At 32.7% G+C, this 14,078-nt stretch overlaps 1 non-coding gene across 1 annotated transcript; it reads left to right on the plus strand.

The window, feature by feature from the left end:
- The first annotated feature begins 419 nt into the window (after positions 1-419).
- Positions 420-522, plus strand: LOC126506630 (U6 spliceosomal RNA). The gene has a single exon (XR_007593283.1). It is a non-coding gene; the product is annotated as a U6 spliceosomal RNA (small nuclear RNA).
- Positions 523-14,078: the final 13,556 nt, after the last annotated feature.

The following is a 14,078-nucleotide window of genomic DNA, read 5'->3' on the forward strand; positions in this document are numbered from 1 at the left end:
TCACCTTTAGGCAAGTTCAGTAGTCCTCTCTCTGTGGGTTCTCTGTGTCCAGTTTATGTAATAGTGTTATTATTTCTAGGAAGAAAAAGCATTACAGAAGCAACTTGGTGAGGGAAGAGTTTATTTTGATGAACTGTTCTTCCATATAACATTGTAATCATAAAAAGAAGTGAGGGCAGGAACTCATACGAGGGAGGATCCTGGAGGCAGGAACTGATACTGATGCCATGGAAGGGGGCTGATTACTGGCTTGCTCCCCATGGCTTGCTCCCCCTGTTTCTTATAGAAGACAGGATCACCATCCCGGGGATGGCAGTACTCACAAGTCTGGGCTCTCCTACATCAATCGCTAGTGAAGAGAATGCTCTAAAGCTGGATCTCATGGAGGCATTTTCTCAACTGATATTCCTCTCTTTTAGATAACTTTATCTTGTATCAAGTTGACATAAAACTACCAAGCAAACATTAGCATGACTCTTGTGCAAGGATGACACAGAAATTTGTGAAGCATTCCATATTTTTTTTTATTAAAGCTGCTGGGATGACATGAAAATATTACTACCCAGCCCAGAGGCTTTATCTCAAGAGGAAGCAGAACTTGGCAATGTGTGATAATCGTCTTAGTTGTTTTTGTGTTGTAAGATTAAATGTGTCATGGAGAGAACCTGAGACCTCCCACCACATTGAAATATCTGAGTTCCTGAATACTGGCAAGGAAAGAGCTTGGGGAAAGTTGTTTTGTCATTTCAGTAGAAATCCCATGTTTGAAGCAGTCATGGAGAGAAACTGAAGCTTGGCAACATACGGCAAAGTTTCCTTTAGAGAGAGGCCAGGGAGCCAACTGATGAAGTGTAGCTTCAGACAAATCAGAGATCCTAGGATGTGGGAGATTTCAGCACCTGAGGACAAGAATGTGTTTGGAATAGAGCCATTCTGAGCCCTTTGGACAAGATCTGTGTTTTGACTGAGCCAGAGAAGGGGAACGTCCAAATCTTTAGAAACCCAGCAGATTATGAATGAGTGCAAGAATCTAGATACTGAGTTCCAGAGCATATATTTACATTTTTGAACTTTGATTTTGCTTAAACATTATATATATATGATCTTTCATATATATGATCTTTCATATATATGTATATAATATTTCAGTTCTGAAATAAAAAAAATATTGATTTGCTTTGTATTTAGCAAGAGATCAGAGTTAAGAAACATTTTTTTAAAGGAACTTAGACTTTTAAATTTGGGAGGTTTTTATTTAAGAATTTTGTAAATGTTGAAGTTGTACTATATTGTAATATTAATGTAAGTTTTTGTTCACAAACAAGAAAAGGAGAGTTATGGTTTCATTGATATGCTTGTGTATTAAAGTTGACAAAATAGTATAATGTGTGTGTGAATGCACGCACATGCATGTGTGTTCATTTTTCATTAACTTTAAATATTTCAAAAATTTATCATGACATTCTCCTTAGTGTGACTTTTATATGAGTCAATGGTTGTCTATATAAACCATGCATGTTTACTATAAAAGAGAAGCATAGGTTGTTGTATCTTAATAACATTTACAAGTATAAACACTTATAAGACTACTAAAATAATACCTACAAGCACACACCTACACACAAGAAACACACTCATAGGAAAAACAAAGAGATGTAGAGGGACAAAGTACATGTCCTTATTACCATCTCAGAAGTATCCCTGGCTTATTTTCCAATGACTATCTTCCTTCCACAAAGATATTTGTTACATTAATTTTCAATATCAAATACCATTTCTAGTTGAGAACTTTGTGTAATTAAATTCAAAACATACTCTTTGGTATCCAATGTTTTCTTATCACCAAAAATGCTCATATCATATTGTTTGTATTACTACAAATTATTAGCCTATAACTTTCAATATATTTATTTATTCTTTTTTGACAAATATTTAGAAAATATAAATTTCTACCTGCTATTCATTATACTGAATAATATAATAAATATGCTTATGATTTGTTTCCTACAATAGCACATAGTCTATCTGTCTGGAAAAATAACATAATCTATGAGAACTTAAAGAAAATATTTTGTGCAGTGTTATGCACTGAATATCTGCTTATAAATCTACTTCCGATGGCTTGATGCTTCTGTCATTTTGAAGAATTGGGCTATTTAATATTGTTTGACATTTGTAGCTCAAATGTGTCAAATAAGGCATAAATTATTTTTGAATATTGAATACCTTCATTCTAAATCTCCTAGATTTAAAAGTCTCATTAGCTTCCTTTTGGGTACCTAATGGTGTTTCTTTCAGGGGTGAAGGTAAAAAGAAAAACGTTCACTCTTAAATTCAGTCCTCCCTATAAGATCAGCTTGTTGAACAATTTTAGCTTGGCATGAAGAATATAAAATTTGTAATAAATTACAAGGTGGCTTTTATTATTGTTTTATTAATAAATAAAGCTTGGGAGTTAGACATTAGGTTATAAACCTGATAGATCTATAGATCAACAAGCATCAAAAATCAACTGCCCTCCTCTCCACCTTCCCAGATCAAAAAGGTCTGCTAATCCTTCCAAACATCTCCTTCCTCCCTATGTCTCTCTTTCTTCGTCTGGGTCTGCCAGAAAACTTTATGATTTATTTTGGCCACCTGAACATAGACTCTGCCCTGTGAATCAAGGCTTAACTCCTTTGGCAGGGTTGGAGTGAAAATACAAACAAATCTCCTGGAATAAAATTATTTTTCAAGATATCTTTAATTTTATAATTTATTGTTAAGTTCATTACGCAATTTGAAAGTCATTCATCAAGAGGCACAGTTTTCAAGGGATAATAATGTAGCTAGTGTGCATTATTTTTAAAATTAATAGGAATAATATATGATATCAAGCAAATAGATTTTATTTGAAATATGAGTTATCACTTGGTACACAGCAAAATTTAAAAGTAAATCATATTCATATTTAAATTTTTGTATAGAAATGTGTTGCTTAATGGTTGTAATATACCTTGAGAATTCCATCAGTAGGCACATTTGTTCCCTATATCAGAATCATAAAGTTGAATCAAAGAAAGCCAGACTGTTGGTCACTAGCTCTACAGAATGTCTGGATATAATCAAGAAAACATAAGCCTGTGATTTCTGAGAGTACTGCCATTATAACACAGATTTTTGTAAGTGGAAATAGACTCTATAATATATTAAACAAATAGCAGAAAGTAGATAAACCAGAAATGTAATCAGTTTTTGACCATTATCACAATAAATATTCATAATTGCAAGTGGAATGGCAATAGATTATGTTAATATATTAATTCATTTTGCATATGTATAAGCAAAAGCAGGAACAATTTTTGCTACTTAATCAAAAGTAAGCAGAAGAGAAATATTTCGATTTCCTGATATATTTTTATATGTGTTTTTGTTCTATTCAGTAACTTGGGCTTTCTCCTGCATTGTTGTTTTTTAACCTTAATTGTTTTACCCATTCTGATTGAAATAAAATGTTTATTGAAGTTTAGTCAAGCATCTGAAAGAGATTCCTTCCAAAATACACTTAGAGATAGAGAATCAGCATATACATTTGAAGTGAATAATGCTGCTAAGGTCATTTGTTTCTCTGAAGAATATCACTAGAAGCTGGTAATTCACAATGAAACAGAATAATAAAGAAAGCTTTGTGTTTGCAGGAATCAAACAATGATTGTAATGTAATTCAGGAGAAGTTCTGAGAGGCATGCCTGAGCTAAATCATGTCAATCTCTTCAGAACTCCATCACTGGGCAGGGCACATTCCTCAGTGTATAGAGAGCTTGTCATGCAAATATGAGGCCCTGAATTGGGGAATAGAACCCACATAAAGTCAGTAGCAGTAATACAACTGTGATTGCATAATTTCTACAGTGAGAGTGAAAGCAGAGACACGCTAATCTCTCAGGGAGTCTGTTAAAAAAGGTAGAAGGTAAGCACCGGCACCTGGGTTTGCTCAGACCTCCTAAGGGGTTCATATGTATTGGGAGGCATGATTATTTGCTCAACCCACCACACTCTCCACTCTCTCATACACACACTATGTTACACATATATGTGTGTATATGCGTATACATATATATATATACACACACATATATATGTGCATTTGTATTCACACACATATATGTATATACTTGCCATCACATTGTAAAAGAAAAAATTGAGTCAGAAAGATTAAAATATTGGTGCAAGATCTTAATGTAACCACTACAACTTGATTTTTAGCTCAATCTCATTTTGCAGTTATCCCATTAAATCAGTGTAACCTCCCATGTCACTTTGTAATTATAAATTCTCACCAGTTGGCCATGTGACCATCCAAGTCAACTGCGAGAATATGCTTACCTGTATTTATTGATGCCAGCTACTCAAAATTTGATTCTTCTGAAGATATTTGTTTCCTGAAAAACATATTATATTAATTTTAATGGGATATGAATATGAAAAGGCTTTGCACAATAAAATTTTCAAATAGCACTTATATTTTTTCCATAGTTTATAAGAAGGATCTTATTCCTAGAATCTTTAAGAAGTTATAAAAAATAAAATTCTTCTTATATTTCAATAGCTCTAGAAAAGTACTGTTTCTGGATATATATTGATAAATGTCCATTTGCCTAAATAGTATAATTGCTATTTAATATTAAAATTAAGTGTTGTTTAAGTAAATTAATCTTTGTGTGTAGATTATTAAAAGAAATATCAAGAATATTAGGGAGAATTATTTGGGAGATAAAATGACACTGCACTACATTTAAAACATGTGACTATAATAACAGCAAGTAAAAACCAGCATCATTTTAAAAGCAGTTATTTATATCATTTAATAATTAAAATTATATTTCAACATGTATATATGAAATATAGTGCCAAGGTATTACATTTAAATAAATTAAAATTCTGTAATAAATTGAGAGGGATAACTAAAAAAGAAACTATAAATAAAGCATCAGGCATTTTATGTAAATATTATGTGTATCAAATATTGTACAGAATTGTATTATTGATTTTTAAATACTTCAATGAAAGAATTTAGAATGTATACAAGACTAAATAGGGTGAACTAAAATGTGCTTTGGCAAGCAAGTACAAGGTTTACATTTACAAAATTTACATTCCATGAAAAATATTCTGTGCAATCATACCTGTGTGGAAGTCTTGTTATCATTGTCCTCCTCCTCTCTATCCTCCTCATCCTTATTCTTCTTCCTTTACTTTAACAAATTTATAAATCTTTATTCTATATATTGGTCATATCATCCCAACTTTCTCCTAGAGCTCATGTCAACCCACCAACATACACAGCTCCATCAACTTCATGTCTTTTTTCATATGTTTTATGGTAACAAAATAAGTCCAATTAGTGCTACCTGTACTCACATGAGTGTAGGTTTTATCCTATGTGGCACATGCAATAGACCAATGAACAAAACACATCCAGAAATAAAGTGACTGTCCCTCCTTAGGCAGAAATCTAATGCCATTTTCTCCTATGCTCGGGTTGGCACATCAAGCATCAGGAACCATTTCTTACTCCATGCTGTATTTTGTAACCTGTTTGATCTTGAAAAATCTTGTGCAAGTAGCTGCAGGTGCTCTAAGTTCATGTATGCAACAGATATTTGATGCAAAATGACATAATTTCACATCAATTATTTTGTCCTCCATTTCTTAGATTGTTCATGGCCCTTCTAACTATTTCCTTAGGCTTTGAAGGGGGATAGTGATGGTATAGCTGTTCTCTCCACAAGTATCGATAGTCAATTACTCTCAGGAATTTGAATAGTTATGTGTCTCTGAATTAACCACAAAATTCTCCATTCAGAACTGAATTCTTCATTCAAGACTGAAAGTGGCTCAATTCTATGGATATTATCTTTATATTTTGAAGGCAGTTTGACAACATGACCACAGCATGTAGTATCAATAATCTACACAACACATTTTGTTTTCAAAGCTAAGATCTGAAAATAGATAGTCACACATAGCAGATGCTTTAGTCTTTGAAGCAATTTTATGAATTATAGAACTATGTTATTTTTACATTTTATAGAACTATTATGTTCAATTACTTAAAGAAAGCTTGTTAATATTGAAGGCTAATAATTTACTTCATTTTATGTTGAATATACAGAGTTTGGACTTTTAAATTTAATTATTTAAATGGTTATAGTTTTTAATACTTTAAGATTTAAACCATAATCTTAAGTTTTCAAATTTAAGTTATCAAAATTTAGTGGAATATGTTATAAACACTTATTACTGAATTGTGTTTTATGAAGAATGTTGTTATTTCTCATTGGATCTGACCTGGAAATTTATTACATCCCACTAAGTTACTTAAGAACTATTCATTTGACAAGAAGAAAGTATAGCTATGGCAGGGAGAACGTTTTTCTTTGTTAACCAAATTATTTTACTTTATTTTAGAAGACCTTAGGCAAATTCATAATAAATAACTCATTTTATGTAAAAAGTGAAAATTGCCATATTTAGTATTTGTGGAGGAAAGGTGAGATGACCCTGTGGTTGTATGTGTTCTTTTTTTAAAAAAAAAGAGCTAAGCTAGAACTAGCACTCGTGAGAATAGATCAGCCATTTAGTTCAGGATTACTGCCAATTCTTCCTTACCCCATTCTTTCAAGAATACTTCTGGATCTCGTCTTAGTTCATGTACTTGCTGACTTAAAAAAAATTTTTTTCTATCATAGCAGTAGGAAAGATGTTCAGCCTAAAAGGCCTAGCTTTTTATAAAGCAGTGTCTTTCTGTTTGGCAGAGAGACTTGTAGAGGAAACAGAATTCCCTATTAACTAATTTCTTAGAGCTTTACCCTCATATCCTTTCACAATGAAGACTGTGTTTCAACAATGCATTTGCCAGGGACATATATATATTTTATCAGTTGTACTTATGAACAGACAGACTTTCACTTCATTTTTGTGTGTGTGTGTGAATATATATATATATATATATATATATATATATACATATTCATACCCACACATATATATATGTTGCCCTTTGTCTTTATTACATTACATTCACTTCCCTTTTGTAAATATGTTTGGGCATGTTATTATCAAAAAGTGATGCTAAGTATCCTCAGTAATGGGATTCTTAGTCTTGAAAGGTGTTGCTTTAAAAGGAGAAGGATTTTTAGTACTTTTCTCTTTTCTCTTTATTGGGGACATTTTTTTTTTCCCAGACAAATGGCAATTAGAGCACTAATGTGTTTCGTCTGCTGCCATTGTGAATCATATTTTTAAGTAGTTAAAAACCTGTCTGTTACCAGAAGACAGTAACAAAACTCAGAAATAATGAAAGAAAATAATTTCTCATAAAATCAAGTAAAAGCTGTCAATCTGGAGATATGAATATTTAAATGTTGTACAATGAATATTAACATGTATGCTCATTAGCCTCTCCTTTTCCTTCACAGCTTCTCTTGACACACTTCTCCATCTTTCAGCTACTGTGAAACTACTGTGTTTCTACTCATTTAAGAAATACAAAGATGAGTTAATGGCTTCAGTATAAATTAATGAAATTGAGTTATAGTTGAAATAATTTCATAAAAATTCTAAGGCAAGCGAATGCCAATAAAATGTTCTACCCAACACCAAAGAATAAAGGACATCTACTCTACAAATTAATTGCAATACAGTCATCATTAATTACTTTAATACCAAACCCAGACAAACACAGGATAATAAAACTATGAATTAATGTCCCAAACAAACACAGACATAAAAATCTTCCACGAATCAGTGAGACACCATTGATTCACGTCCAGAGGTAAATGTGCTAAAACTTTGCTGGTAGGCCATGACCTCATAGTAATAAACAGATTAATAGAAATGGGTTAAATTAAGTTGTAGGAGTTAGTGAATAAGAAACTAGAGCTAATAGGCCAAGAAGTGATTTAATTAATACAGTTTCTGTGTGATTATTTTGTTTCTGGGTGGCCAGGATGAACAAACAGCAACTTCCCCCTAGAAATTGGCGCCCACATAGTCAAACAAATCCACTTGAAAACCTGAGAGGGCTTGAAAAGGAATTCTCATATATCAGGATTTGTAGACAATGAATAATGAATATAAAAAATGAATAACAAAAGTAAAAATAAAAAAAAATCTGAAAGTACTATTACATGTAATGTTTCAGGAAATATTTTAAAGGATTTGGAAAATTTACATTTACTGATTTATAAATATATATGCATAGTATTATAACCAAGTGCTATTTTTTAATATGGTTGTATACATCAGTTGAAAAGATACATAAGGTCAAGACAAGTATAGCACTTAAAAAATGGATTGGAAAAATATGATGATAAATCCAAAATAGAAATTTGTATTATACTTAGAAACAAATAATACTCAACCTATTCTCAAATATTATGCTAATCTAATGATTATGAATTTAATAATAATAAACAAAATTAATAAATAATAAATGTATAGGAAGTAGTGAATTCTACACAAAAGTAAATGCTACTATTGATTTTATAATATGAAAGTTTTTAAAAGTAATGTATGAAATTAAAAAAGAAATAGAAATTTGAAAACATGCAAAATTAAAAAAGATTAACTATTCACAATCTGTCTTCTAATTTCACTTACTAAAGTATCTAAGTGCCATGATTAGAGTCTTCTAATAGTAGGCATATACAAATATTTGGGCAATAAAATCATTTAAAAGTATGAAGTGTAAATATATATCATTTTTTATTTATTTTAATGATAAGGTTATATGTTAAAATATAATGATATATTAAACATATTCTGGTATATATGACAATTTCTATATTACAGTACATATTATAGTACAATGTATTATATTTGTGCTAAACATAGTCACTCTAATGTGCCCATTCATGAATAGAGAACATCAGTGTTCTAATCCCCAGATGGTAGAACTGTGGAAGATCTTCATCTTACTGTCATCTCAAAATAGTTGAATTTTTTTTACAGTTATTTAACTTCATATACATTCATGTTGAGGTATTGCATACTAAATATGATTTAATATATAAAGTAGTTCATGTTGATAATGTACTTCAAAATTGCACATTAAAGTGACATAAATATCAGACTTCAGTAATCCACTAATGAAGGAAGTAAGCATGACTAAAAATAAAATTCTATAGGAAGAGCCCACAGACAAGATTCAAGACATTTTTAAAAATGTAGGATCTTAGCAAGACTATTATTCTTCCCAAAACACTACATCCCTTGGCTAAACTATTTATCACAGTGGTTTCCAACTGTTCTCTCTGCATGTACATTCTCCCTTCTCATTCTTTCTCTACATAGCAGCTGGGGTGGGGGTTAATACAGAAGACAAGCCATGCTATTTTTCTTCTTGTACACTACATTACTTCCTGTGTCATTCAGGACAAAAGAAAAGTCTTTAACATTGTCCTCAGGGTCTTGCTGGGTCTGAAGCCTTTCCCTCACAATTCTATGAACGTTTTGTTCCATATATAAAAGATTTCTCTGATAATTCTGAAATAAAAATAGAAGACACCAACAGGAAATTTTCCCTATGCAGTTTTCCCATCTTATTATAACTGATTCTTAAGGATTAGATAATTTCTACATGCTACAAATACACACACACACATACATATATATACATATACAAAGGTCCTCTGCACATAAACATAGACCTCTCAAATATATAGATATAATTAAATGTATATGTGAAAAGTACAAATATATATAATAAGTCTATTGTACTTCTGCATTTTATACCCTATGTATATATCATGCCAATACATATGTGTGCAGGCATGCAATTCTACTACTTGTTTCTGGTAAATTTTTAGCTTTGATAAAACCATGTCTAAAGGTCAATGCTTGTCATTTCATTGGACAAACATTTTTGTTCCTTATATGACAATTTAGAAATCTTTCATGTCCCTGAGAATGAAAGAGTATATATTTATAGGCATGTTACATAAAGAGGGTTCTTCCTACTTTATTAGAAATTTTGACAATTGATCTAGTAATTACTCTAAAGCATAATATTATGATTTTTGTTTTTTATTTTACTTCATATATACAGAGATGGTTTACTTATTTGTATGACTGTGCACCATTTACATGTCTGGTGCTGTTTGGTACCATAAGAAAATATTGTATTGTATGTAACTATAGTTTTTCATGCTTGTGAGGTACCATATTGGTATGAGAATTTGAACACGTATCCTAGAAAAAACGACATGTGCTCTAAGATGCTGAGCTTCCCCTTTAGCCTTTATTTTAGATTTGATTTGGATAGTAATTCATATGTATATATATGTGTGCGTGTGTCTGTGTATTTCTATTATAACTGATGATATAACAAATATACACATTTGATATATGATTATTTAAAATAAAAATGATTATTGAAAATATTGATTTTGAACCTAACAAATTTGTACCTTTATTAAAATTCCACATGTAAGGGACTAAATATAAAACAACTCTTCAATATTTACAGAAGTACTGAGCTCATTGATCCATATGTAATATATTAGGCTGTTCTGAGATATAGTTTAAATTATCAAGTATATTTTCAAATGATAAAAATATTTGGCTATTATAATGGAGGCATGCATTTCTCTAGCTTTCTGGAAATACATTTCTTTTTTATTAAATTTAAACATTTGGAAATTTTCTCCTTTGCAAAGAATCTGTTGGTGACACAGGGGATGTAGCTCCATTGGTAGAGTGCTTATCTAACATGCATGACTACATAGCACTGCAAAATAAATACATATAGATAACTTCTGCCACTCTAACCCCAATATAGTATACTAAGATACTATTGGAGTGATAAACCACAAACTTTGTTCCAGTGATTTATATTAGCAATATACTTATAATGATAATGGTAAGATGAAACATTCATGAAGCATAGTTTTGATTCTTTACTTCTGGTTTTGAGGCCATTATTACTAGAGTTATATATAGTTATAGATATATAAAACTAGATCCTCTTAGTTGCTGAGAACTTAATCATCTTCTCTGTTTCCAAATATTTTACTATAATCTAGCTGATAATGCAAAATCATCCCACATTAATCTTGTAATGGAGTTATCACTTTGATGTGTAAACATTTATATAATATGTTAATTGTACTTCATATAGAGTAACATACATTATTATGTTTTCTAATAAATTTTGTTTAGGTTAATTTTCTTTTTAGAAAGTTAAGATAAACATACTATATATGAATTTTTTCTAATGTGGAGCATTTGGTCCTAACTGAATATATTTGGTCATAAATGAATAACCATAAGTTTTTTGAAATAGTAATTTTAAACTGAAAATGAGAATATATTTTTAAAATATAATTTTCTCTAATAGCTATCATAAGTTAATGGAATGATATTTTCTGAAAAGCATTTTTATACTCCAAAGAGAAAGGGCTTTTCATTCTTTGCCACTATGTTAATAATATGCCTTGTTGTAGTCTGGATAAGAATGGTGTCCATATGTTCATATATTTGAGTGCTTGATTCTCAATTTGTGGAACTTCCAGGGAAGGATTAATTGTTCTGGCCTTGTTGGAGGAAGGATGTCATTGGGATAGGCTTTGAGGTTCAAAAATTCTATTGTCCGATCTTTGTGTTTCATGTTTTTGAATCAAGGTTTAATCTCTGACCTACTGCTGCAGTACTCTGCTTGTCTGCCTGCCGATTGCCAAAGTCCCTGCCATGATGTCACAGAGTCCCATTTTTGAAACATAAGCCAAAACTAAATGCTCTCTTTTGTAATTTGCTTTTGTCATGGTGTCTTATTACAATAATAACGAAGCATATAGAATACTTCGAGATCATTTAAGGCTATATACATATCCTGCTATTCTACCGTTAAGTTTAAATAAACTTTAAGAAAGCAATGTAATCATATTTTACTACCCTTGATTTATCATACCATCAGTTTTTAGAACCTAAGCTAAATTTATAGCTTTAATCTTGTTTATTTTATTTAAAAAATTATCTTTTTTTCATTTTACATACTATGTCCAGTTCCAACTCTCTCCCCTCCACCTTTCTCCCACCCTACCCCCATCCACTTTGCCCTACTCTGTATCTAGACTGAGCAAGCGATCCCTCCATGGAGAATGGGTTCAAAAATCCAGTACAAACAATAGGGATAAATCCAGGTCCCACTGCCAGTGGCCCCACAGTCTGCTCCTGCCATAAAACTGTCACTCACATTCTGAGGGCCTAGTTTGGTCCTATGCAGGTTCCTTCCCTGGCAGGCCAGCTTGGTGAGTTCTCATTAGCTCAGGTAAGCTGTTTCAGCTGGTATCCCCATCATGGTTTTGATCTCTTTGCTCATATTCTCACTTTACCCACTCTTTGAATGGACTTTGGGAGCTCAGTCCAGTGCTCCACTGTGACTCTCTGCTTCTGCTTCCATCAGTTGCTGGATAAAGTTTCTATGGTGACATTTAAGATAGCCATCAATCTGACTACAGGGTAAGGCCAGTTTGGTCACCCTCTTCACTATTGCTTAGTATATTAGCTGGGGTCATTCTTGTCGATTCCTGGAAATTTCTCTAGTGCCAGGTTTCTTGCTGGTCCCATAATGTCTCCCTCAATCTAGATATCTCTTTCCTTGCTCTCCATCTCTGTTCTTCCCCCATCTTGACTATCCCACTCCCTCTAGTTCTACTCCCTGTCCCCTCTTCCCCTCCTCCTTCCCTTATACCCTCTCTCCACTCCCACATAGCAGCATTATTTGTAATGGCCGAAGTTTTGAAACAAACTAGATGGCCCTCAACTAAAAAATGGATTAAAAAATGTGGTATATTTACACATTGCTTTTTACTCAATGGTAAAAAACAATAAAATCTGAAAATTTGCATGCAATGGATGGAATTAGAAAAAACAACTCTGAGTCTGTTAATCCAGATGCAGAAAGATGAGCATGGTATGTATTCATTCATAACTGGATACTAGCTGTAAAGCAAAGAATAGTGAGCCTATAGTCCACAACCCCAGGGAAGCCAAGTAACAAGGAGCACCCTAAGAAAAAAAAATATATATTTCCCTGGGAAATAGACAAGGTCTCCTGAGAAAATTGGGAGCATAATTTTAATCTTAAATTATGTATTTTCTAGAATAATATATGAATGTATTGTGATAGTAATTTTTCAAAACAAACAAAAAGTTGAAAGCAGCCTTTAAACAAATACTCAGAGCCACATTGTGCACCCAAACTTGCTTATCCCCTTAAAACTCTGAACTCTGAAACACAGCTTGTTACAATACAGAGAGGACCAAGAGTTAAGTGACCAGCCACCCAGAGGGGCATCCTACTCTCTAGGACTTCCATAGTGGGGTAAAACCCCAGAACCCTCCCCCAACTGCCTCGACGTCTCTAGCCAGGTAGCAAGAAATTTTCTTGTGGGTAGATACCCACTCCCATCCACCAGACCCTACAAGCTATCATACCTATCTCACCCCCAGACTCAACTATCCCTTTGTAGCCTCAGTGGAACTCTGAAACACAACTTGCTACAATACAGAGAGGACCAAGAGGTGAGTGACCGGCTACTCGGCAAAACATCCACTCTCTAGGTCCTACCAGGCATCTCTCCCACCTGCCTCAGCTTATCTAGCTAGCCAGCAGAAGAGTTTTCTGCTGAGAGGACCAAGAGTGAAACTCTAAAGCACAAGCTGTGACTGCATAGAGTGAACCAAGAGAGCAATCCAGGAAAACAGACCAAGAGAGCAGGCTAAGAGAGACCTCAGTAGCTCCCTGAGACACAGATATTGACAGTACACAGCAGACCAAGAACAATTCCCAAAGACTCAGACAGGAACTACAAGGATTTGACACAGCTGGCATCAATTGAAGGGAGAGATGGGTAGACATCAATGCAAGAACCCATCCAATAACCTACAAAACAACATGGAAACACCAAAACCCAGTGGTTACACAACAAAAAGGTGGATTATCCCAACCTAGGATAATCAGAAGAAAACTATTTTAAATGTAACTTTATGAAGATGGCAGAGACCTTTAAAAAGGAAATGAAATATTCCCTTAA

The sequence above is a fragment of the Alexandromys fortis genome, unplaced genomic scaffold (genome assembly GCF_014885135.2).
Source record: "Alexandromys fortis isolate MF-2015 unplaced genomic scaffold, M_Fortis_MF-2015_v1.1 scaffold_0, whole genome shotgun sequence".
NCBI lineage: Eukaryota > Metazoa > Chordata > Mammalia > Rodentia > Cricetidae > Alexandromys > Alexandromys fortis.